We start from the raw sequence: 23,764 nt of genomic DNA on the forward strand, positions 1-23,764 counted from the left end.
GGTGAGGACAGAACAATGGAGCATGTGGGCCTTACATGAAGAGGTAACTTGTACTCAGTTCTAGCAGATTCTTGCCAGCAGAATGTTGCTATATCTTCGGGATGATTGAACAGAAGTAGAAACTTGCATTTTGAGATGAAGCCTCCTGCTTTTTAAACATTGGCTCAAATGGAAAACAAATGGACAAGTAAATACCAGCTACTGTAGTAGTGAAATCTGTTTTACATCCCGAAAAGCAATATGGTCACAGAGCAAGAAAACTGTCATCAGAGGTTCTGCCTCAGATGACTGAAACATTCTTTGGGGCACCTTCCTGCAGTTTTGAAAACTGTCTGGCCAGGCGACACCTGCAGGATTGTCCTATTATGTTGGCACCTTCTCTCTTCCTTGATTTCATAATTTTTTTAAAAAAATATTTTTTTATTTTTCAATTACAGTTGACATACAATATTATATTAGTTTCAGGTGTATAACCCCATCACTGGTCATTGAATAACTTACTAAGTGATCACCTCAATAAATCCAGTACCCCGTCCCTTCGATAGCTCAGCTGGTAGAGCGGAGGACTGTAGTTGATCTCCAATAAATCCAGTACCCATCTGTAGTGATTATATTATTATTGACTATGTATATTTTCTATGCTGTACTTTACATCCCCATAACTATTCTTGATAAACACATCTTTGTCCTCACAGCAAGGCTAGGACATGTCCACTGACTTCAGGGATAATCGTCAGTTTGGATGCAGTTGTGTGCCCTTACCAGTCATAACATAGTGAAATAATTTTGTAGTGGTAAAGAATCCCTGAGTGCCCTCCCCACCAGTGTCCCTTCCCCAGCTTTCAAGACCGCCCTGGGACCCTCTGAACTAAAGGGAATGGAAGTTAATAGCACAGCAGGATGCCTCCAGGCACCAAACTGGTTGCCAAATACATTTAATATTATCCACATGGTTTCTATTTTTAGAAAAAGGAGATCTAGAGATTTTCTCAGTTTTGTCCAGAACTTCCTGCCTGGTGAATGATAGAACTGGACCTTCAACTCAGGCCTTAATTTGGCTCTTTTCATGAGATTTTCATATACTTAACAGCTCTGAGTATTGAACTTTTAAGACTATCATAGGCCCATAGGTCTTCATAAGACAACAGTCCGGCCGGTATGGCTCAGTGGTTGAGCATCGACCCATGCACCAAGAGGTCACATGCCCAGGTTATAGGTCTGATCCCCAGTGAGGGGCATGCAGGAGGTGGCCAATCGATGTTCTCTCTCACTGATGTTTTTATCTCTCTCTCCCTCTCCCTTCCTCTCTCAAAAATCAATAAAGAAAAAATTTTTTTTAAAAAAAAGAGGTAAGAGAACACATGTAGGAAAGAATACAGTATCTACACAAGCAGGGCCACCAGAAGTATAGGACACTGGTTAAGAACATGGCCTTGGGGGTTTCTGCCTCTTCAGCCTGGGCCTCTGAACAAACATGGAGCTGACCTGAACACATGTGCAGCCTGCAGCTTGGGGCAAGCCACCCAGCTAAGCCCAGTCTAGATCTGCCAAATCATAGTCTACCTGAAAACCCAAAAGTAGAAGACCAAATACCTATTGTCAGAAGCCACCAAGATTCGGGGTGGTTTGTTATGCAGCATCATTGTACATATAACTGACATACAGAATTTGGTGTCAGACATAAGTTTGGCTTGGCTTCTGCTACAATCAGTATAATCCTGACCAAGTTACTTAACTTCTTACTACCACAGTATTGAGCTTATTTTTGTGAAGATTAAATAAGACTATACTTATAATTTGCTTAGAATATTATCTAGTGCGTCGGCCTGCGGTCCTGAGAGACCCGGGTTCGGTTCCCGCTAAGGGCGCATACCTCGGTTGCAGTTTGTCCCCGGCTCTGGTCAGTCGTGCGGGTGGCAGCCACTCGATGTGTTCCTTTCACATCGATGTTTCTCTCTCTTTCTCTCTCCCTCACTCTACCTGAACAAAAAATGGAAAAATGTCCTCGGGTGAAGATAAAAAAAAAAAAAAAAGAATATTATCTAGCACACAGTAAGTTCTGGATGTTCTAATTAATAATAATGCAGCTTCCAGTCAAGAGGGTGGTGTCTCCTACAACCACATCAAAACTTAACTAAATTACAGAACAACCGTCTTTCAGAACCACCTGAAATCTAGCTGACTGAAAGTCCAACTAAAAATGTGAAAAAGAAGCCTTGAGAGACTGGTAGAAGGGGTGGAGATGTGGACCTGGCTAATGTCACAGGGTGGAAAAAATCAAGAGGGATACCTCGACTATGGAGGTCCTCTCCTGAGAAGCGAGGGGTCCCAGTCCCACACCAGGGTTCCAGTGCTGAGAAGAGAAGTCTCCATAACTTCTGGCTGTAAATACCAGCAGGGATTGCAGCTGAATGAAATGGAGGACTGTTGAAACCCCAGGCAATTCCTCTTAAAGGGCTTGCACTCAGACTTATTTGGACTCACTATCTCTGATTTCTAGTGCTGGGGCAGCAGCTTTAAAGGCACCAGGAACATATGGGGAGGAACTGAAGTGTCTGGCATCAGGGTGACAGCTGGATAGGCAGCTTTTTCCCAGATAGAAGTGCTAGCATGTAGCAGTGGGAAGTTATAACCCACCCCCCATTATTTTGACATTGTTTCTCTAAATACTGACTCTGACGAAATATGTAGCTTGTAGATAAATAGCATGTTTGTATAAGAATTTTAGAAACTAACTTCAGAAGATACAGACGCTGACATTCAGTCATCCAAATTATGGGATATTTGCTGACCTTCAACCATAGAACCAGGATGATGTAGAACCAGGATAACAAAGACCAAGATGACACACACAAGACCATCAGTTGACAAGTTTTGAGATTCTTATCAGATTGTACTGTGCTGGCATACGCACAGAGAAATTTAAGCCCCTTCCCTTTGATTTCTTTGTTCTGCTTTCCCTCTTCCTCCTTACAAAAACCTCTGTCTACACTGAAGTAGGGAGATGGGCTTTGGACAAAAGTCCCCCATCTTCTCAAGTGGCTGACACTTGAATAAACCTCTTTCCTTTTTCACCAGCACCTGTCTTATGAGTTGGGCTTTTGTGGTATCAGACAACCAAACCTGGGTTTCAGTTATAGGCAGAGGCCATTGTTCCTTTTTTGTTTCTCAAACAAGCAGCATCTGGCTCTGGTGTGCTCAGTACCTTTTGCTAAGTGGCCTCAGGCCTGGGTCTAGTGGCAGCTGGCCTTGGTTAGCAGCTTGGCCTCTCTTGGTCACCTCCAAGCTCAGCACAAGTAGCAGCCATCTACAGATTACCTTGTAGCTCATGTTGGGTAGCCCAGGCAGAACACTGGCAGTAGCTGACCTTGGCCTGTACTTCTAGGGAGGCTTCAGAGCCAGCACACCCAGTGGACAGCTTCAGACTATATCAGAGCACCACTCAACCACCTCCACAAGTAACATAGTAAAGGGACAGACTCAGTGGGCACCAGAGCCCTGGAGAAGCAAGTCCTGCTCTGTGGAGTGGGCCTCAGCATGGCGGATCCTCCATGGTGGTCACAGCCAGTTCTTGCAGTTAATGAGCCTTGGAGTAAATCCCTCTGACTGACATGCTAACTTCAATCAAGGCTCAACTACAACAGAAGGATGTATATAGCCCACATGAGAGGGTGCCCAGGAGTGCCCAGCTTGGGTGAACAGGAAGGCTGTGCCACTGGACCCTATAGGACACCTACTACATTAGGCTACTCTACCAAGCCTGGTAGACATTAGACAACTCTACCACATAGAAATAAACAGAGGGAGGCTACCAAAATGAGACGATAAAGAAATATGCCCCAACTTAAAGAATAGGACAGAACTCCACAAAAAGAACTAAACAGAATGAAGACAGACAATCTACTAGATGCATTGGTTATAAGGATGCTCAATGAAGTTAGGGGAAGAGTAGATGAACTTAAGGAGAACTTCAACAACATAAAATGGGACATCGAAACCATAAAAAAGAACCAGTCAGAAATGAAGGATATGATAACTGAAATGAGGAATAATTTACAAGGACTTCAGTCAAGATGGCAGTGTAGGTAAATGTGATACTTGCTTCCTCCCACAACCACATCAAAATTACAACTAAACTACAGAACAATCATCATTCAGAACCACCTAAAACCAAGCTGAATGGAAGTCCTACAACTACAAAATTAAAGAGGCCCCATCAAGACTAGTAGGAGGAGGGGCAGAGGTGCAAAAGGGCTGGTCCCACACCCCTGTGTGGAGAATAAAAATCAGAAGGGCTACTTCAGCTGGGAAGGTCCTCCCTGAAGAGTGAGGGGTCCCCATTCCATAGCAGCTCAAGGTTCCAGTGCCAGGAAGAGAAGTCCCCACAACTTCTGTGTATAAAAACCAGTCAGAATTGAGGCTGAGGGAGGCTGAGGCTGCTGGAACCCCAGGCAGCTTCTCTTAAAGGACCTGCACAGACTTAATCAGACCTGCTCCCTCCAGGCTCCAGTGTGGGGTAGGCAGTTTGAAAGGCACCAGAGACATATGGGGAGGAACTGAGTTGTTTGGCATCGGGCTGAGGACTAGAGAGGCAGCTTTCTCCCCTACAGACATGCTGGTGGAGAGCATTGTTCCTTTGGTGAGCCCTTCCCACACAGGGCCAGCAGACTGGTGCCATATCTGGGACTCCAGCAACCTGGCTCTCACTGTTTGCCCCGCCCTGGTGATTCCCTGAGGCCGTATCCCACCCAACTTTCAGGCCCACCATAGTTGTTTCCAGTAGCTTTTACCATAACACTGGCCTGTCTTGGCTCTTGCTTCAGATTTTCCTAAATTCTCTCAAACAAACAGCATCTGGCCTCAGTGATCCCAATACCTCTAGATAACCAGCCCCAGGCCTGGCACTAGAAGTCGCCAGGCTTGGTTCACAGGTTGGCTTTGCCTGGGCACCTCTAAGACCAGCACATGAAGCAGCCATTTGTAGATTGCTTTGTAGCTTATCTACAAATTCAAAATTCAAAATCACAAGGCCCAGGTAGACCACAAGCAGTGGATGACCTTGCCTCAGAGCCAGCACACCCAGTGGACAGTTTCAGACCATACTGAAGCACCACCCAACCACCTCCACAAGCGACACACTCAAGGAATGGACTCAGTGGGTACAAGAGCTTTGCTAAAGTAAGTCTTGCTCTGTGTGGTGGGCCCTTGCACAGCTGATCCTCCAAGGTAGCCACAGGTCAGTGGTCAGTGGGCACACCCAGTCCTTGCAGCTGATCAGCTTGAGGAAATCCCTCCCATTGTCATGCCAACAGCAATCAAGACTCAATTACAACAGAAATGTGGACAGTGCACACGAGGGATGCACCACAAGGGCCCAGCTGGGGTGATCAGGGAGGCTGTACCACTGGACTCTACAGGACACCTACTACAAGAGGCCACCCTAGGAATCCTGGGAGACACAGCAACTCTACCTAATACATAGAAATAAACACAGGAAGGCAGCCAAAATGAGGAGAAAAAGAAACATGTTCCAAATGAAAGAAAAGAACAAAACTCTAGGAAAATAACTAAATGAAATGGAGATAAGTAATCTATCAGATGCAGAGTTCAAGACACTGGTTATAAGGATGCTCAAGGAACTTAGTGAGAATTTCAAGGAATTTAGTGAAAACTCTAAGGAACTTAGTGAGGACCTCAAAAGCATAAAAAAAGGACCAGTCAGAGATGAAGGATGCACTAACTGAAATAAAGAATAATTTACAGGGAATCAATAGTAGAGTAGGTGAAGCCAAGAAGCAAACCATTGATTTGGAATATAAGGAAGCAAAAAAGACCCAATCAGAACAACAGAAAGAAAAAAAAATGAGGATAGTATAAGGAGCTTGTGGGACAATCTCAAACATACCAACATTTACATCATGGGAGTGCCAGAAGGAGAAGAGAGAGGGCAAGAAATTGAAAAAATAATGATATGCCCTGGCCGGTTTGGCTCAGCGGTTAGAGCGTCAGCCTGCGGTACAGAAAAAATAATGATAGCAAACTTCCCTAACTTGTTGAAGGAAATAGACATACAAGTCCAGGTAGCACAGAGAGTCCCAAACAAGATGAACCCAAAGAGGTCCACACCAAGACACATCATCATTAAAATGCAAATGGTTAAAGATAAGGAAAGAATCTTAAAAGGAGCAAGAGAAAAGTAGTTAGTTACCGACAAAGGTGCTCCCATAAGGCTGTCAGCTGATTTCTCAAAAGAAACTTTGCAGGCCAGGAGGGAGTGGCAAGAAATATTTAAAGTGATGAAAAGCAAGGACCTACAACCAACCTTACTCTATCCTGCAAAGCTATGAATCGATGGCCATATAAAGAGTTTCCCAGACAAGAAAAAGCTGAAGGAGTTCATCACCACCAAGCCAGTATTTTATGAAATGTTGATGGGTCTTCTTGAAGAAGAAGATAAAAAAATATGAACAATAAAATGGCAATAAATACATATCTATCAACAATTGAATCTGCAAACAAAATGAGCAAGCAGAACAGACACAGACTAATAGATACAGAGAACTTTTTGTTGGTTGCCTGATGGGAGGAGAGTTGGATGAAAAAGATGAAGGGATTAGGAAGTCCAAATTGGTTGATAAAATGATGAAACTCAAAGGGAAGTGGGGAGATGGGGTGGGAAGAGAGAAACCAAAGAACTTATATGCCTATATGCATAACCAATAGACACAGACAATAGTGTGGGAGAAGCAGGATGGGGGCAGGATTGGGGAGGAGGGGATCAAGGGGCATAAAAAGAGGGACATCTGTAATACATTCAACAATAAAAATTAATTTAAAAAAATATATTGCCAAAGCCACAATAAATACTAATTCAAACATTTTGTTGGGCATCTACTATGTGCTAGGCACTGTTCTAGGAGCTGGGGATGTAGCAGTAAATGAAGCAGGTGAAAATCTCAACTTCACAGAGCTCACATTCTAGTGATAGAAGACAGACAATAACAAAGGTGCATAAACAATAATATATTGTGTGGGATGATATAAGCTGTGGAAAAAAATTAGAGACTATGTATAGGAAGGACTAACAAAGTTCAGGGTGTGATTTGCAATTTTAGATGCCAATGGCATAAGAAGGTCTTTCATCGCATCCCCCCCAACTACCAGAGAGTGAGAAAGTGAGCCATTGAACCATCCAGATATTTGGGGAGGAGCATTTCAACCCAAGTGAGAGATTAACCAATGCAAAAATCCTGAATGCCTAGTGTGTGTGAAGAACAGTAAGAAGGTCTGCATGACTGAAGGGGACCATGGAGCTGGGGAATGGTAGGAGATGAAGTCAGAAAAATAGAAGGGAATTAGAATGCATAGGGCCCTGGCTTAAAAAAAGTATGTATCTACTTACCTATTTAGTTATTTTTATTGTAGTAATAGAAAATTGACCTTCTTGACCATTTTGAAGTATAAGTTCAAGAAATACATCTGCATTGTTCTGCAACCATCACCATCACCCGTCTCTAGAATTTTTCCATCTTCCCAAACTGAAACCCTTCGCTCATTAAATACTAACCTTTCCCTCTCTCTTCTCCAGCTCCTGGTAACTACCTTCCTACTTTCTGTGCCTTGACTTATACTTTGAGTGCTGTACGAGTTATTGGTGGGTTTTGAACAGAGAAGGGCTGTGATTTGACTTAGGCTTTAATAGATGCCTTCTGGCGACTGTGCTGAGAATGACGGGAAGGAGAGTAGTGGCAGAAGCAGAGAGGCTAGTTAGGAGCTGCTGTGATAATCTGGGGGAGAGAAGAGGGTGACTTGGACAAGGACAGTTGCAGGGGAAGTGGTGAGAAGTGGGAAGATTCTGAAGGCAGAGCCAACAAGACTTGCCAATGAATATATGTGGGCTACGAGAGAAAAAGGAATCAAGGATGACTCCAAGATTTTATGGCCTAAGCAGCTGCAAGAGTAGAGTTGCCAATGTCGATGCAAGAAACATTGAAACCTGTAGAGAACTTTTATAAATTCATTTAAACCAAAACTGATGACATGCTGGGGAGCAGGATTTTAGATGTTCCAGAGAATGACAGATTGGCAGTTTCTTTATGCATTTGAAGTCAAGGATTATATATGAGAAAAATTACATGAAGGTGAGAGAAATCAAGGCAGGGATTGGATTGCAGCCTAGTATTATGAGCTCTCTTGAGGGCTATTATGCTTATTTCAAAGGTATGTTAACCTAAATGCACAGGAACAATGGACAGGGCTTGCTTAAGGCAAAGATAGACCTTTTACTAAAAAATTCACATGACAGATGATGGTGATTATTTACTATGACCTGTCCAGTTAGGAATTTATAATCAGATCACCCTGTGAGATTACTTTTCATAGAATACTTTTTTTCATCCACACCATAAAGTTAGGTGGAAAACGCTTCAGAGGAGTTAAGATTTTTCGGAGAGAGCAGGAGCTCAGTTTTGGACATGTCCAGAGTGAGACATCTTATTGAACATTCAAGCCTAGTTGTTGAATAGAGAGCTGAGTCTGGAGTTTAAGGAAGCAGACAGACTGGAGATAGAGATTTGCAAGTAATCAGTGTAGAGATGGTATCTAATGCCGTGTGACCACCTGAGTTCACCAAAGTAGGGAAAACAGCCAAAAAACAAGTTTCAGAGGTAAATCTGAAGCTTTTCCAAGGTTAAAAGGTCAGGGATACAAGGAGGAATCGGGAAGAAGCCCCTAGGAGAGGAGGACAAGCAGGAGGCGCCTCCCTACGGAAGTCCAGTGAGGAACCTTGTTCCAAAGAGACCTCCACAATCAGTGGTTTGTGCCTGATTGGATCTGCCCACAGATCTGCTGAGTGTGAGGGTCACTGGGGGGTCAGGGAGTGAAGCTGAACTGCGACACAGCCTTTAGGAACAGGGATTGAAGAGCCATTGAGGGAGGGCCAGGGGCTGGGGGATGAGGGTCCTGAGGAGTGAGTGGGAATTTGCAGATTAGGAAAACCAGCTGTCCAGCTGGGGTCTCCACTGTAGACCCCAGAGGGGGCCTTAATCTGCAGAGTGAAAGAGACCAGAGTAATGGCACGACACAGGAACCAGCAATCCTCCTGGGCCCCTGCATTCTCCCCATAATAAGGGTCTCCCTGGAGCTCTCAGACTGCTGCTGGGGCTCTCCTCAGCGGGCGGACTCAGGAGCTGCAGTCTGACGATGAGAGCCAAGGATGGTGAGGGCTGCTAAAATGAGGTTAGGTCCCTGTTATGTGCTGAGTTGTGTCCCCCATGCTCCAAATTTCTATTTTGAAGCCCTACTCCCCAGTATCTCAGAATGTGATTATATTTGGAGATAGGATCTTTAAAGAGGTGATTGAGTTAAAATGAGGCCTTTAGGGTAGGCCCTGATCCGACCTGACTGGTGTCCTTATAAGAAGAGGAAACGTAGATATCAGGAAATCACACAGAGGAAGACCATGTGAAGATGCAGCGAGAAGGCAGCCCTCTGCAAACCAAGGACAGGCCTCAGACGAAACCAACATTTCCAACACCCAGATCTCAGACTTCCAGCCTCCAGAACTGTGAGAAAATCAATTTCTGTTGTTTACATCATCCAGTCTGTGGGGAGGCCCATAAGGCAAGGAACTGAGGGTGGCTTCTCCCCAAAAGCCAGCTGGTAACTAAGGCTCTCAGTCCAACAGTCCAAAAGGACTGAATCTTGCTGATAACCATATAGGTGAACTTGGACGAGGATCCTTCTCTGGCTGAACCCTTTAGATAAGACCTTAATCTTGGCCAATTCCTTGAGAGCAGCCTGTGAGAGACCCTGAAGCAGAAGATGCAGCAAAGCTGTGTCCAGATTCCTGACCCACAGAAACTGTATAATAGATGTGTGCTATTTTAAACTGCTAAGTGTGTGCTACTTTGTTACTACATAGTGGATAAAGAGTACAATCCTGAAAAAGGTCCTTGAGATGTAGACTGAGGTTTATTTTGGACCCAGATAGCATTGGACCCTGAGGTGAACTCCTTGAATGTAACTGGAAATTTGAGTCTCCTGGGATAAATCCTCAAGATCTTTTTCAGTGCACATTTTCTACAATATGAATTAAGAGTCCATAGCTAGTGCATACGAATTGGTTGGCTTGGGGCAGCCCATGCAAGTCTTCTTTAAAAGTCAGTTTTTGATGTTTTGGATTTTTGCAGAAGGCAGCTGGAGTGGATGAAATAGTATCTCCCCCAAATTCATGACCATCCAGAACCTCAGAGTGTGACCTTATTAGGGATCTTTGCAGATGTAACTAGGTTGAGATCATACTGAATTACAGTGGTCCCTAAATCTAATGATTAATGTCCCTGTAAGAAGGGGGGGCATGCAGAGACACACAGAGAAGAAGGAGGTGTGATCAGCTACAAGCCAAAAAACCCACGGATCGCCAGGAGTCACTAGAAGCTAAGAGAGAGGCGAGGAATACTTTTTTTCTTAGATCCTTTGAAGGGAGCGTGGTCCTGCTGACATTTTGATTTTGGACTTCTGACCTCCAAGACTGAGAGAGAATATTTCTAATTTTTTTTTTTTTTTATCCTCACCCGAGGATATTTTTCCATTTTTTGTACAGATAGAGTGGGAGGGAGAGAGAGGAAGGAGAGAGAGAGAGAAACATCGACGTGAAGGGACACATCGAGTGGCTGCCACCCGCACGACCAACCACAGCCAGGGATAAACTGCAACCGAAGTACGTGCCCTTAGCGGGAACCGAACCCGGGTCTCTCTGGACCGCAGGCCGACACTCTAACCGCTGAGCCAAACTGGCCAGGGCAATATTTCTACTTTTTAAGCCATCCAGTTTGTGGTCCTTTGTTATGGCAGACCTTAGAAGACGATGACTACAACAGCATGTTTGTTTTCTTTTAAACTCATACATACTGTACAGAGGTCATAGGGATTCTTGGATTTTTCATAAAGAATTACAGATCTTTCATGATGTGGCCATGAAGAAGGATGCTTCTGAAGCTTTTAGATCGTTTGAAAAACTACTATGACACCATGTTAAAAACTGAAAGCAGAAGTATGAGAAGTCTGACTGTGACCGCGTTCAGAAGGAAACCTCTGCACAGGGTAAAAGAACTGAAACACAGATAGGATGGTGGGAGTGTGGAGGGTTTTTTCCCTTTTAATTATTCATGAGTCCTTAATGTATTTATTTTCACTTGTATGGAAAATATGACAGGAAAACTGAAGAAAAGAAAGCCAGGTTTTAAGGGAGAATGTGAGACTCGTGCAGGCTATGGAACATCATAATGAAATGAATGTTTGTGACCTCACCGCTCAACTTAGAAGAACAACATTAGCCAGGAAAGTACATCAACTCTCTATCCTTTTTCCGTAGCTATTCCCTCCCTCCAGCTATTCAAAATGGACTATACTGTATCACTATTTTGCCTAATATATATATATATATATATATATATATATATATATATATATATATAAAATTGATCTTTTTAGATAGAAAGGGAGAGAGATAGAAACATTGATGTGAGAGAGAAACATTGATCGGCTGGCTCCTACACCTCATTCTGGGGATCAAGCCCACAACCTGGGCATGTACCCTGACCGGGAATTCAATCAGCAACCTCTTGGTGTATGGGATGACACTCAATCCACTGAGCCACACTAACCGAGCTATTTTGCCTTTTTTACTACAGTATGATGTGAATAATGGGGTTATTTGTGATAACTGTGTGGTTCTATTTATTTTGAGGTTTATCAGAATGGCCACATGGCCTAGTTTGATTCAATGTCATATACCTAATACTCTTACCTGCTGATTTATATATGTGTTCTTCATTCGGTTTCATTGATGTGTAGCCTGCTCTTGAAATGTATTCATTCATGGCTTTATTTGGGTTTTTGGAATAAAGGAATAGAGGAGGAAAAAAAAAAAATCTAGATTTTTCAGGCAAATTTTGCAGAGCAAAACTTTTGCAAATAGGGACTTGCCGACATCCTTTGACCAAGTCATGGATGTTTTTGCTCGTTCTCTTTCCCAGTTTACCCGTTTCCTCGCCTGATGTCAGACTTATCTGAGGCACCCCCAGGCCTGTTCCTGTTTCAGAGGGGCCTGCAGGCATGGCTGGGGAGGGGGGCACTGGACTGCTCAGTGCCAGCCACAGACTTCACAGCTCAGTGAAATTCCTCGGGTTTACTCAGAGCTCATCTTTATTTTTGACACTTTTGCTTCCTCTCTGGGTCTTTGGCCCACTCAGTGTCTTCTGACTGTGGAATCACATGCCTTTCTTCACCTCGGGATTTGCTTTATCAAGCCCCAGCTCTTTGGCAATAGCTAGAGTAGGGTCTGATGTCAGCAGTGGGGGTAAGTCACGTGATCCCCGTGACTCCCTGTGGACCTCCGACTTGACCCTCTGATAGAGGAAGCCGTCCTGTCTCCTGAGTCAGGCCCTTCACTGGTAATCACTTGGGGAGGACTTTAGATTTTCCAAAACCCTCCAAACACACACTCCCAACTGAGTCCTGCAGCAGCCCTGGAGATAGGCATCCAAGGTCATGCGACAGGAGAGGACGCATCGCTAAGTGGGAGGATGGGGAAAGTGTGGTTCGAGAAGACAACCAGCATTTGTTGGGCCTCTTCCCCGGGCCCAGCCCTGCACTAGGTGCTTCATTCACATTGATCCTTTAAACAAACTTGAGGCTAGTAGTCTTTTCATGCTATTTTTTTTAAAAGATCATTGTTTTGAACTGAATGTTTGTTTTCTCCTGCAAATTCATACGTTGAAACCCTAACCCCCAATGGATGGTATAAGGAAGTGGGGCCTTTGGGACAGGATTAGGTTTATGTCAGGTCATGAGAGCGGGGTCCCCATGATGGTGTAACAGAAAGGGGCTATTTGGCAAGTCTGACAAGCTGCAGAACTAAAAGTAATCACAGGGAAAGGTTTGAGCACTAAAAAAAATCCTAACTGAGCAAGTTATGGTGAGAAGTCATGCCCCAAGGTCTATAGGATAGACTAATCTCTACCTCAAACAAACTCTGTTCATTGTTTTTGTGTACCTAGAATAACATTCTTAAAATGTCATATGATCTCTTCTCCAAACCCTGGTACAGGGCGATTCAACCTCAACATTCCTCCTGTTATCTTTTCCCCAGATGCTTCCGTAAACAATATATGTGAAATGTTAACTGTCCTGTACCCACTAATGTAAAAGACATGTGTTTCTCTCTATTTCACTTTTATCCAACCCCAGAGATTTCCCACCTCCCTAATCTGCCACTCATAGATTTTGTGTAACCTTCTTTAAGTCTTCTTTGATTCTAATGTATAAAATAAGCTGCAAAACTGCTGTTCTCCAGATCATTATCTTAATCCCTTGGGTCGTGTGGGTGGCAGCCACTTGATGTGTCCCTTTCATGTCGATGTTTCTCTCTCTCTTCCTCTCTCTCCCTCCCACTCTATCTGAACAAAAAAATAGAAAAATGTCCTCAGGTGAGGATAAAAAAAAAAATGTTTACAAAAATAAAATATATATAAATAAAATATATATAAATAAAAAAAATTTTTTTTTGTATTGATTTTTAGAGAGAGAGGAAAGGAGAAAGAGAAACATTGATCGGCTGCCTCCTGCATTCCCCCCACTGGGGATTGGGCCCACAACCCAGGCATGTGCCCTGACGGGGAACCAAACCAGTGACCTCCTGGTACATGGGTCAGTGCTCAATCACTGAGCCATACAGGCTGGGCCAGAGAGAGCATTTTTATACCTGTTATCTGCATTCCAGAATCTGCCCTGCCGGTTTGGCTCAGCAGTTGGAGCCTCGGCCTGGGGACCAGAGAGTCCCGGGTTTGGTTCCCCCAGGAGCATATACAAAACAAAAAACAAAACAGAATCTGAAAGCATGAAGTTTTTAGGTGTCCATAATTTTATAATAAAAATTGGACTCAAGGGTGTTTGCTCACTGACAATGTGAACAGTGGAAAGGATCAACATAACCATAGTTAGTAATTTTGGGGGACAGGTCTTTAATGAATTAAACATTTTAAACATTTAGTGTATGTTTTTTTAATTAAAAAAAGAACATTTCCCAAAATACTCAAACTAACATTATTACACCAGAAAACTTAACTGAATCTTTCCCTGAGTGTTGTGAGCCTTCTAGCAAATTACTGAATCTGAGGAGGGGTTTGTGTGAACCCCTGATTTATAACTAGTTGGTCAGAAGTATAGGAGGCCTGGACTTGCAATTAGCATCTGAAGTAAGGGGCACTCCTGTGGGACTGAGCTCCTAACCTATGGTCTGGGCTAACTCCGGAAAGTTAGTATCAGAATGAATTAAATCGTAGGACCCCCCCAGTTCGTGTCCACAGAAAACTGGAGAATTGGTTGGTGTAAGTGAAAAAAAAACCTTCCACATTTGGTGTCAGAAGTGTTGGGAATAGAGAAACAGTTCTCTTTTAGTGTTGACAATAACTCCTGGATCAGGGGTTGACAGCTGATCACTCCATTGGGCAGGTCTGTTATGGCCCTTGTGGCTAGAAAGTTATGTTTGGGTGTTATTCTGGCATCATGTAAATGTCCAGTTCCTCCCTTACAATTCTCTTCATAGTTTCAACATTAAGGAATAATCCTCGATGGAATCAGCAATTTTATTAAGATTGAAAAATAATGATTTTCAATCCTATCAATCCTTTTATGTTTATTAATTAGCTGTCATTTTTCTGAAAGGTAGATCTTTTGTCATCAACTAAAATATTATAGTTCTTTTCTGGAAAAGTACAGTAAATGTTAATTCCTTCCCTTTCAACGATCAAGTTTCAAAGTAAGGGGCTGGTTTTAGTCACCTCAAATAGTAATAAGTTATTATGAACTTGTGGATTTTCCTTCATTTTATGTGTTTCAAGCAACTATATTCATAATTTTTTGATGTTCTAATGCATTTCTATTATTTATTTTAAAATTTTTATTTATCAATTTTAGAGAGAGAAAGGGAGAGAGAGAGAAAGAAAGAAGGGAGAGAATTTTGTTTCCTATATATGTATTCATAGGTTGATTCATGTATGTGCCCTGAATGGGGATCGAACCTGCCCCAAACCTTGGTGTATCGGACGATGCTCTAACCAGCTGAGCAACCCAGACAGGGCACATTTTCAAGAATTTTATATTAATGGAAACTTGCTATGCATTCTAGTTTATGTCTAGCTTCTTTCACTTAACGTAATGATTTTGACAATGACTCATGTTATCTGTATCAGTAGTTTGTTCCTTTTTAAAAATTTTGACAGCTTTGCCCAGCCAGAGTGGCTCACTGGTTGAGCATCAACCCATGCATCAAGAGGTCGCTGGTTTGATTCCTGGTCAGTGCACAACCCCAAGTTGTGGGCCCTATCTCCAGTGGGGGTATGCAGGAGGCAGCCAATCAATGTTCTCTCTCATCGATGTTTCTATCTCTCTCTCCCTCTCCCTTCCTCTCTAAAAATTAATAAAGAAAAAAATTAAAAAAATTTAACAGCTTTATTGAAGTTTAACTGATGCACAATTTACTGCATGCATTTAATGTGTACGCTTTGATATGTTTTGACCAGTGAATATACACTGTGAAAACATCACCGTAACAAAATGAAAACATCCATCACCCCCCAAAGTTTTCTTGTGCCCTGTGGTAATCCCTCTTTTTCTGCTGTTCTCTCTGTCCCCATTCCAAGGCAACCACTGATCTCGCTCTCACTACAGATTCAACTACATTTCCTAGAATTTTATATAAATGGAATCATGTAGTATGTGCTCTTTTTTGTCTGTCTTTTTACTGGGAGGACATTGATGAAGGTGCATATATCAATAGTTCACTCTTTTTTAAATTTTTTATTGCTGAATAGCATTTCATCGGATAGAACGCAGTTTGTTTATGCATTCACTGCCAATGCAAGTTTGTGTTGTTTCCGTCCCTTAGCTGACATGAAGAAAGCGGCTGTGCACATCCAAGTGCAACTGTGTGTGGGGAATGAATAATTTCTCTTGGGTAAATACCTAAAAGTGGAATGGCTAGGTTATATTTAGGTTACAGTTCCAACTGTTCCATAGCCTCACCACCACTTAAGGTGGTCAGTTTTAGTGTAATCATCCCAGTGGGTGTGCAGTGGTATCTCATCGTGGTTTTAATTTGCATTTGCCTGATGACTAATGATATTGAGCATCTTTTCATGTGCTTATTGGCCATTCATACATCTTCTTTAGTAAAATGTTTGTAAAATTTAGGTCTTTTGCTGACTTTTTCAGTTGGGCTGTGTATCTTCTGAGCGAGTGAAATGCAAGGTATAGAGAGTGTTATGAACATTTAAGTTATTCACACAGGGACTGTGGGCCCTGCCTCGTTTTCTTCTGACTTCTGTGGCCCACTGCCCCGCTCATGACCATAAGTTTGTTGATGGTGGCTGAGGGGAATTGTAAGGATCTGGGCAAATTTAGCGAAGAGGGTCACCTGGCAGAAGAGTGGGGAGAAATGAGGTTAGCAGGCATTTTATGACATGGTAACATCTGAAATAAGGTCCATGTGACTGGGAATGCCATTGACTTTGGCTACCTCTTTCTACTTTTTGATTCCAGCCCTCACAGAGCTCCAGATTGAACACAACGCCCTCAAACTATAGACATAAATTCCCAGGAAATTTGTCTGCGAAGTGTAAACACCATAGATTAATCCCATCTCCAAACTGATGTCTGTGCAAAGTAGAAGTAGCCAGGAGTGTGGGTCCTGTGGTCTTTGCTCAGAGAGGTTTTGGGGATCACTGGGCAATGGCTTTTCAGTAACGATGATTCCCATGAGGATATTCATAATTCTTTACACTTATTGAGCATGTAACAATTTTAAAAACATGTCCTTGCTTATTATACTCCTTCCCTTTGAGATGGGCAGGGCATTGGTCAGCCTTCCCGTTTTACAGCGAAACAAACTGAGGTTCTGACAGGTTGGGAGTTGTAGAGCCAGGACCCCTTCCCCAGGCCAGAAAGAACTCAGCGGAGTCATTCTCCCGGCAAGCTGTAACAGCAGCACCGCCTGTGACCGCCCACGTATCTCTGACATCATGGTTCAGGCCTGTTTTCTCTCTTCCCATTTTTATTTTGTTTTGTGAGCAGTGCATGTTTGTGCAATGAACAACAAAAAGGAGAAACAATTGTGTTTACTGGATTTCGGTGCCAAAGAAACGTGAGTCAGTCCTATAATTTCAAGAGACTAATTTCCTGGGCTATGAAAACGGCAGCCCTCATTGCTGCCCTATCATCTGACTCAGATTCTTCTGGAGCCCCACTCTGAAACCCGCCGTGAGCTGGCGCCTTTTGTTTGTATCTGTTTCTAATTCAGGCCTGCAGGTGGGTCCCTTGTGGTCACCACGGACCCTGTCTTCCTTGACCTGGCCCCGCGAGGCTCCAGGACCCACGTCACATATTAAACCACCCTTCCAGCATCTGCAGAGCCCCGCGGCACCCTCTGTTAATGCCGTCAGCGCCACCCTGTGGCCAACCTGGACAACAGCGGTCATCCCCAAGCGTAAGCGAGGGTTGTTCTGGGTGTGGAGTGGGTGGGCAGAGCCATGCTTAATCCTGATCCGATCGTATTGGGTGAAAACCATTCCAGGCAGGGCGGGGCCTTCTCTCCAAGGAGCCCGAGGCGACGCGCATGCCCTCTGGAGCCACCCTTTGTGGCTTCTGCTGTTGTGACTTTTCTCCTTTTCCCGTCGCCCTGGGAGTGGGATTCATGCCCGGGGGATGCCCTGCCCTGAGGTCAGCCTTGAGACCCTCCCGTTTGTGCCTGCTGCACATTCACCGATCAGGCGTGAAGGTTACTCTTCTTCCCTCCTTGCTTCGGTGGGCATTCCTGTCTCCCCTCCACCTTTCAACTCCTCAGTTTTCTGGACTCCCAGGTGTTTGGTTGCCGAATGACCGAAGGCAGGCAGTCTAGAGACGTGGGACCCAGACAAAGCTGTGCTACGTGTAAGCATTTTATCATCTGTAACAGGGAGGATGAGAAGCCTCAGCGTTGAAAAGACAGCCTCCCCGACTGGCTTGCATTCTCCAAGCCCCGCTGTGCAGCCCCAGCCTGTGTGTAGGCTCCAGGACAAAAGCCTGCGCCTGCATTCCAGACCCTGTAGTCTGGCCTCAGCCTCCTCTTCCAGCCCTAACTGCAACTTCTCTCTACCCAGGCAGGTGGGCTCAGTGTCCCCCCAGACCTTCCCATGATTTTCCACCTCCACACCGTTGGCAGTGTCATGACCTTGGCCTGGACAGCAACTTCCCCCCTCTCTCCCAGTTCACCCGGCTTAAAATCTGCTTGCTTCCCAAGCCCTCCAGGACCTACCTCTGCCACCCAAGCTGCAGGACCAAAAGCTCATGTTGAATGTGTAGATTTGGTATTTTAATTATCTTAATGTTTTCTAACTAAAAGGTCAATGTATGTGCTGTTTTATACATAATAGTAATAATAATAAAGAAAAAGAATCAGCCATTATCCTACTTTTCTAACTATTTTAAAATTAATTTTAATTATTATATCCCTCTAAACTTACAGTTTTTCTTCTGTGCAAATACACATATTTTACAAATATAAGATCTTATATAGTAACCATCTGAAATGTGCAAAAGTTATGCTTCTGCAGCGAGTTATTGAGCTTCCAGAAAGCAGGAACTCCTACTCACCCTTCAAAGCCCAGCCCATGTCACTCCTTCCTACAGACTTTCTGATTTGCACGGGCAGTCATAACTACTCTCATCTGGGTGTTGATGACACCTTGAGCATAGTTTTATAACAGTACTTATTATCTTACATTTAGCTATTGGTTTATACTTCTGACTTTCTCACTTGAGTGGAACTCTTTGAGGCTGGGGATCCTGTATGATAGACTTTTGTATTCCTGACTGTTAAAGAGAAATTATTCTGACACTTGTTAAAATGGTAAGGAAGACTTTATTCAAGAATATTGTGCTCTGGCCTGTTTGGCTCAGCGGTTGGAGTGTCGGCCCGTGGACCAGAGAATCCCAGATTTGGTTCCCACTAAGGGCAGTACCTGGGTTGCAGTTTGTCTTTGTCCCTGGTTGGGGTCGTGTGGGTGGCAACCACTTGTGTCTCTCTCACATTGATGTTTCTCTCTCTTTTTTCCTCTCTACCCGAAGATAAATGCAAAAATGTCCTTGAGTGAGGACTAAAAAAAAAAAATACATTGTAGTGGGCCCTGGCTGGTGTTCTTGGTAGTTAGAGCGTCAGCCCATGGACCAAAGGATTTCAGGTTTAATTCCAGGTCAAGGGCACATGCCTGGGTTGCAGATTCAAAGTGTGTGGAATGCAACCAATTGATGTGTGTGTGTGTGTGTCTCTCTCTCTGCCTCCCCCTCCCTCCCTTCCACTCTCTCAAAAAATCAATGGAAAAAATATCCTCCAGTGAGGATTAATAAAAAGAAGGAGAAGGAGAAGGAGAAGAAGAAGAAGAAGAATATTGCAGTGGGTCTGGCTTATATGGCTCAGTTGGTTGAGCATCGTCCCATGCACCAAGAGGATGCTGGTTTTATTCCCAGTCAGGGCACATGTCCGGGTTTCGGGCCTGATTCCCAGTAGGGGACGTACAGGAAGCAGCCCATTGATATTTCTCTCTCATCAATGTTTCTCTCTCTCTCTCTCTCCCTCTCTCTGTAAAATTAATAAAAACATATTTAAAAAAATATTCAATGGGGCCATGACTATTGCAGTAGGGGAGAGAGATAGGGTGATTGGGCTCAACGCCAAATACAACAAAGACAAATGGGGATTTACAGCTAAGGATCAGGGTGTGTGTGTGTGTTGGGGGGTGGTCATTGGATGAAAAATTACTAAGAGAAGACATTAAAGGTAGGGAGGATTCTTGCTAGACTGATCTAACAGGATTCTTCAGGCAGGCCAAGCAAAGACTTAGATACCAAGGGTGAAGTGTGAAGACCTTGATCAGATACCCAGGGTGATCAGTTATCAAGGTGATCCAATATCCAGGGTAGGGGGATTCTTGCTAAACTGACTTAGCAGGATTGTTCCCAAAACTGGGTTAAGCAGCCTGAAGGCTGGATGGGCCCAAGGTCAAGAGTTAAGGCTCAGAGGAGTATAACTGAAGTCCAGTCAAGGAGAGTCTTTGCCACATTACACATTCACGCCGTTTATGTACAGGGCAGGGCAAAAGTAGGTTTGCAGCGGTGAGTATGCAAAACAAAGTTTATTCTTGTATTATTATTTATTATTGTATTGTTTTCCATACAAAAACTGTAAACTTACTTTTGCCCCACTCCATATATTGAAATAAATGGCATACATATAATTTAAAAATACATCACTGCATCCTTTTAGCGATATTCTAAAGGAGCAACACTTGTAGCTCTTCCCCAGGGTTTGCAAACTCGAGGAGTTAGGCACCACATCAGTCACCCTTGCTGCCAGACCCCTCCGTACAACAAAGAAGTTTTATAAAGATAAGGGATCCCCAGCCTGGCTTCTATCATGACGTCTCAACCCCCTCAAGTCTATTATTATTATTTTTTTACAAATATTTATTGAGCACCTAATATGTGGCAGGTATTGTTTTAAATACAGAGTATAGAATAGCGATCAAAACTGATCTCTGCCTTCTTTGAAGCTTATATTTTACTGGACGGGATCAGATAGTAAGACACATAAACTAGTAAAATAGAGCGTCCATCATATAGAGAAAAGTAGAGAGGGATAAGGACAGTCCCATCTTACACCTGGGCAGGAGGGACTCCTGTGTTTTTCCCTGCACTTTAGAGACTGACCCAGTTCCTACTCCAGGGTGAGGGTTTTGCCAGGCCAAGGGGAGGTGCCCTTGGGAGCCTGAACACCCTTTCTAGACCATATTCTGGTTACCCAAGACTTTAAAAATTCCTGCCCAAATGGCTGAGCCCACATCCAGGGCTTGTATGGATTTCACTTGGGTCTGGTCTTAGGAAGTGAAATGCAACACAGGTGTATGTACCCCTAAACTTGAGGTGTAATCAAGAGGTTACTGGTTGCAGGGGACATAGCTGAGATGTTCACAAGTATGTGTGAAGCTCCTTGGGGTGGCGGGTGGGTGGAAGTGGGGGTGTGAGGAGAAAGGGGGCAGACAATATTTTGGAACCCTCCATTTTTACTCTTGTGCCAAGCTCTACAGATGTTAGGGACAGTCCTGGGAAGATGAGGATAGGAGCTTTTTGGGAGAGGGAAGCTGCAATTTTAAATAGGATGGTCAGGGAAGGCATTGTGGAGAAGGTGACATTTTACTAAAGATCCAAAAAAGATGAGGAAAGAAGTGATGAGAATATTTGTGGAAGAGCATTGCAGGCAGAGGAAAAAAGTAGATGCAAAGGTCCTGAGGCAAGAGTGTGCCTGGCTGTTCCCCAGGTGCCTTAGCCCATGAGAATCTGCTAGATTAAAAAAAAATTTTTTTTTTTTATTGATTTTAGAGAGAGAGGAAGGGAGAAGGAGAGAGAGATGGAAACATCGATGAGAGAGAACATCGACTGGCTGCCTCCTGCATGGTCCCCACTGGGGATGAGGCCCACAACCTGGGCATGTGCCCTGACCAGGAATTGAACCGGCAACCTTTTGGTGCATGGGTCGACCCTCAACCACTGAGCCACACTAGGTGGGTGGACCTGCTAGATCTGAGCTTGTGCAAAACGGCCCTCCATTAATGTTGTATTAAGTGAATGCGTGGGCCAGCCTCCTGGAGGAGTTCCTCTCGGCAGCACACAGATGCATCTTCCTTCCCTGCCCTGTGTCAAAGGGTATTCCTGGGCCAGCTCTGCTCTCATTCTGATGACCAGCAACTGCTTTCTCTTCAGGCCAGGATTTCCCCAAACTTGCTGTTTTTAAAAATTTATTCCAGTTCCTTTGGAAATCTATCCTTATCACCTCTACTTTCCTGTTTTTCTTTCCTGCCTGACACCCTTGATTTCCTCACGGTTTCCCCACACGTCTGCCTGTCCCCCGGGATGCCTGTGTCTCGGATGTGGCTGCAGACACAGGGCTGAGAGGGGGGTCAGCTGATGTGATGTGTGAGGGGACCATGGGTCCTGACTGAGGGGGCAGGGATGGGCTCTGAGGAAGGAAAAACTCAGAGGTCAGAAGCTTGACCTGGTCTCAGCCGAGGGGACGAGGGGACGTATGAGGGCATCTACAAAGATAAGAAAAGAAAAAAAACAAAAGAGCCTCCTTTTGGGGGACAGGTCCTGAAGTTCTGACCTGACATGGAGCCTGGGTGTCAGATTTTCAGCTGGTGGCTTCTCAGTTTCTCTGCCTCTTCTGAGTGCCTTCCATCCCCAGTCCCTGGAGATGGGCATGCTTCCGAGGAGGGGAGACAGGGAGCCGGCTTCACCCCTGGGGTCCCCTCTGTCCGGCCTCTCTGCACAGGCTCTTTGGCAGGAGCATATCTCTTGGCATGCTCTTTGCATTGTCCTCTTCTGGGCAGCATCTGCTCAACCTGAGGACTCCGTGCGGGCCCTTCCGCCTCTGGGCAGCCTGTCCTGGCTCTTGAGGCCAAATGATGTACCCTCCCCATGCTCTTAGAGAGCCCACACTTTGTTTGGTTGCCCTGACCATTCCTGGCCTGGTGAGCTGATTTTCTTCCCTTGGTGGCAGAGGCCATTCTTGTTCTACGTCCCCGGAGCCAGCATGGGGCTGGACACATGCAGGAGGTGTTCAGACCGTTAGTTTAGAGAACGAATGAGTATGCTCCTGGAACAATTTAGTATGTCTGAGGAGGCATGGAGGGGGTGCATTGAGAGGGGACACCTATTGCACTGAAAATGGAGGCAGGACTTGGATTTGGCCAGCATTTTCCATGCAGTCTCTGGAGGCCAAATTGGGTCATGCCTGCTGCCTGGGTTGGCAGGGAGGAGCCGGGGAGCTGGGGGAGCACTGGCCCCAACTTTGTAAAGTGCTTCAGACACAAAGCATTTACATTTGTAATGGGTAGGAGGTCCAGTCCACCTGGGGGGTAGGCAGGGCAATGACGTTATGCCCTTTACAGCTTTGAGGCTCAGAGGGGTGACTTGATTTGCTCAAGATACCATGTATCCAAAGGCTGGGCCAGCACCAAGCCCAGTCTAGGGTTTCCTGGGGCCCCATCCATGCCCCTCTGTCTGCACAGCTTCCTCCTGGCGAATATAGGCACAGCTGGTGCCAGCTGGTTCGTTCCAAACAGCACCAGGCTTCTGGGTGCATAACAGCTCCCCTCCACGGCCTCTGGCAGCTCTGTGGCCAAAGCCTCTGGCCTCTTCGGAGGACTTGCAGAAAACCTGCTTTCAGATCTGCCCTTCAAAGGGCTCTGTTGAAAAAGCCAGTGTGACAAAGCTGGCTGGGCTGCCAGGAGTACTGTCAGGAAGAAATGGGGTTGACTCCCATCCCCCACCACTCCCCCATCTCCTGAGCCCCATTTTTGGCAGGTTTTCCAGTTTGGAAACCACTCTGGCCATTCTAGTGCAGCACCACCCGGGAAAGGGATAACAGATGTTTGTGAAACGAGAGGGTTAACCACATGTCGCATTTCATTCAGCATTTTCTCATACTTTTAGAAATAAATATTGTTATTCCCACTTTGTAGGTGAGTCAACAGAGGCATGATTAATACAACCAGAGGCTTATGAAGGGCCAAGTTCTTTATTTGGATTATTTACAGTAATGGTGGCTTACATTTATTGAATACCTACTGTTGCAGGTACTGTTCTAAGTGCTGTGCATGCATGAACTTGTTTG

The sequence above is a fragment of the Molossus molossus genome, unplaced genomic scaffold, assembly GCF_014108415.1.
Source record: "Molossus molossus isolate mMolMol1 unplaced genomic scaffold, mMolMol1.p scaffold_m16_p_4, whole genome shotgun sequence".
Lineage (NCBI taxonomy): Eukaryota > Metazoa > Chordata > Mammalia > Chiroptera > Molossidae > Molossus > Molossus molossus.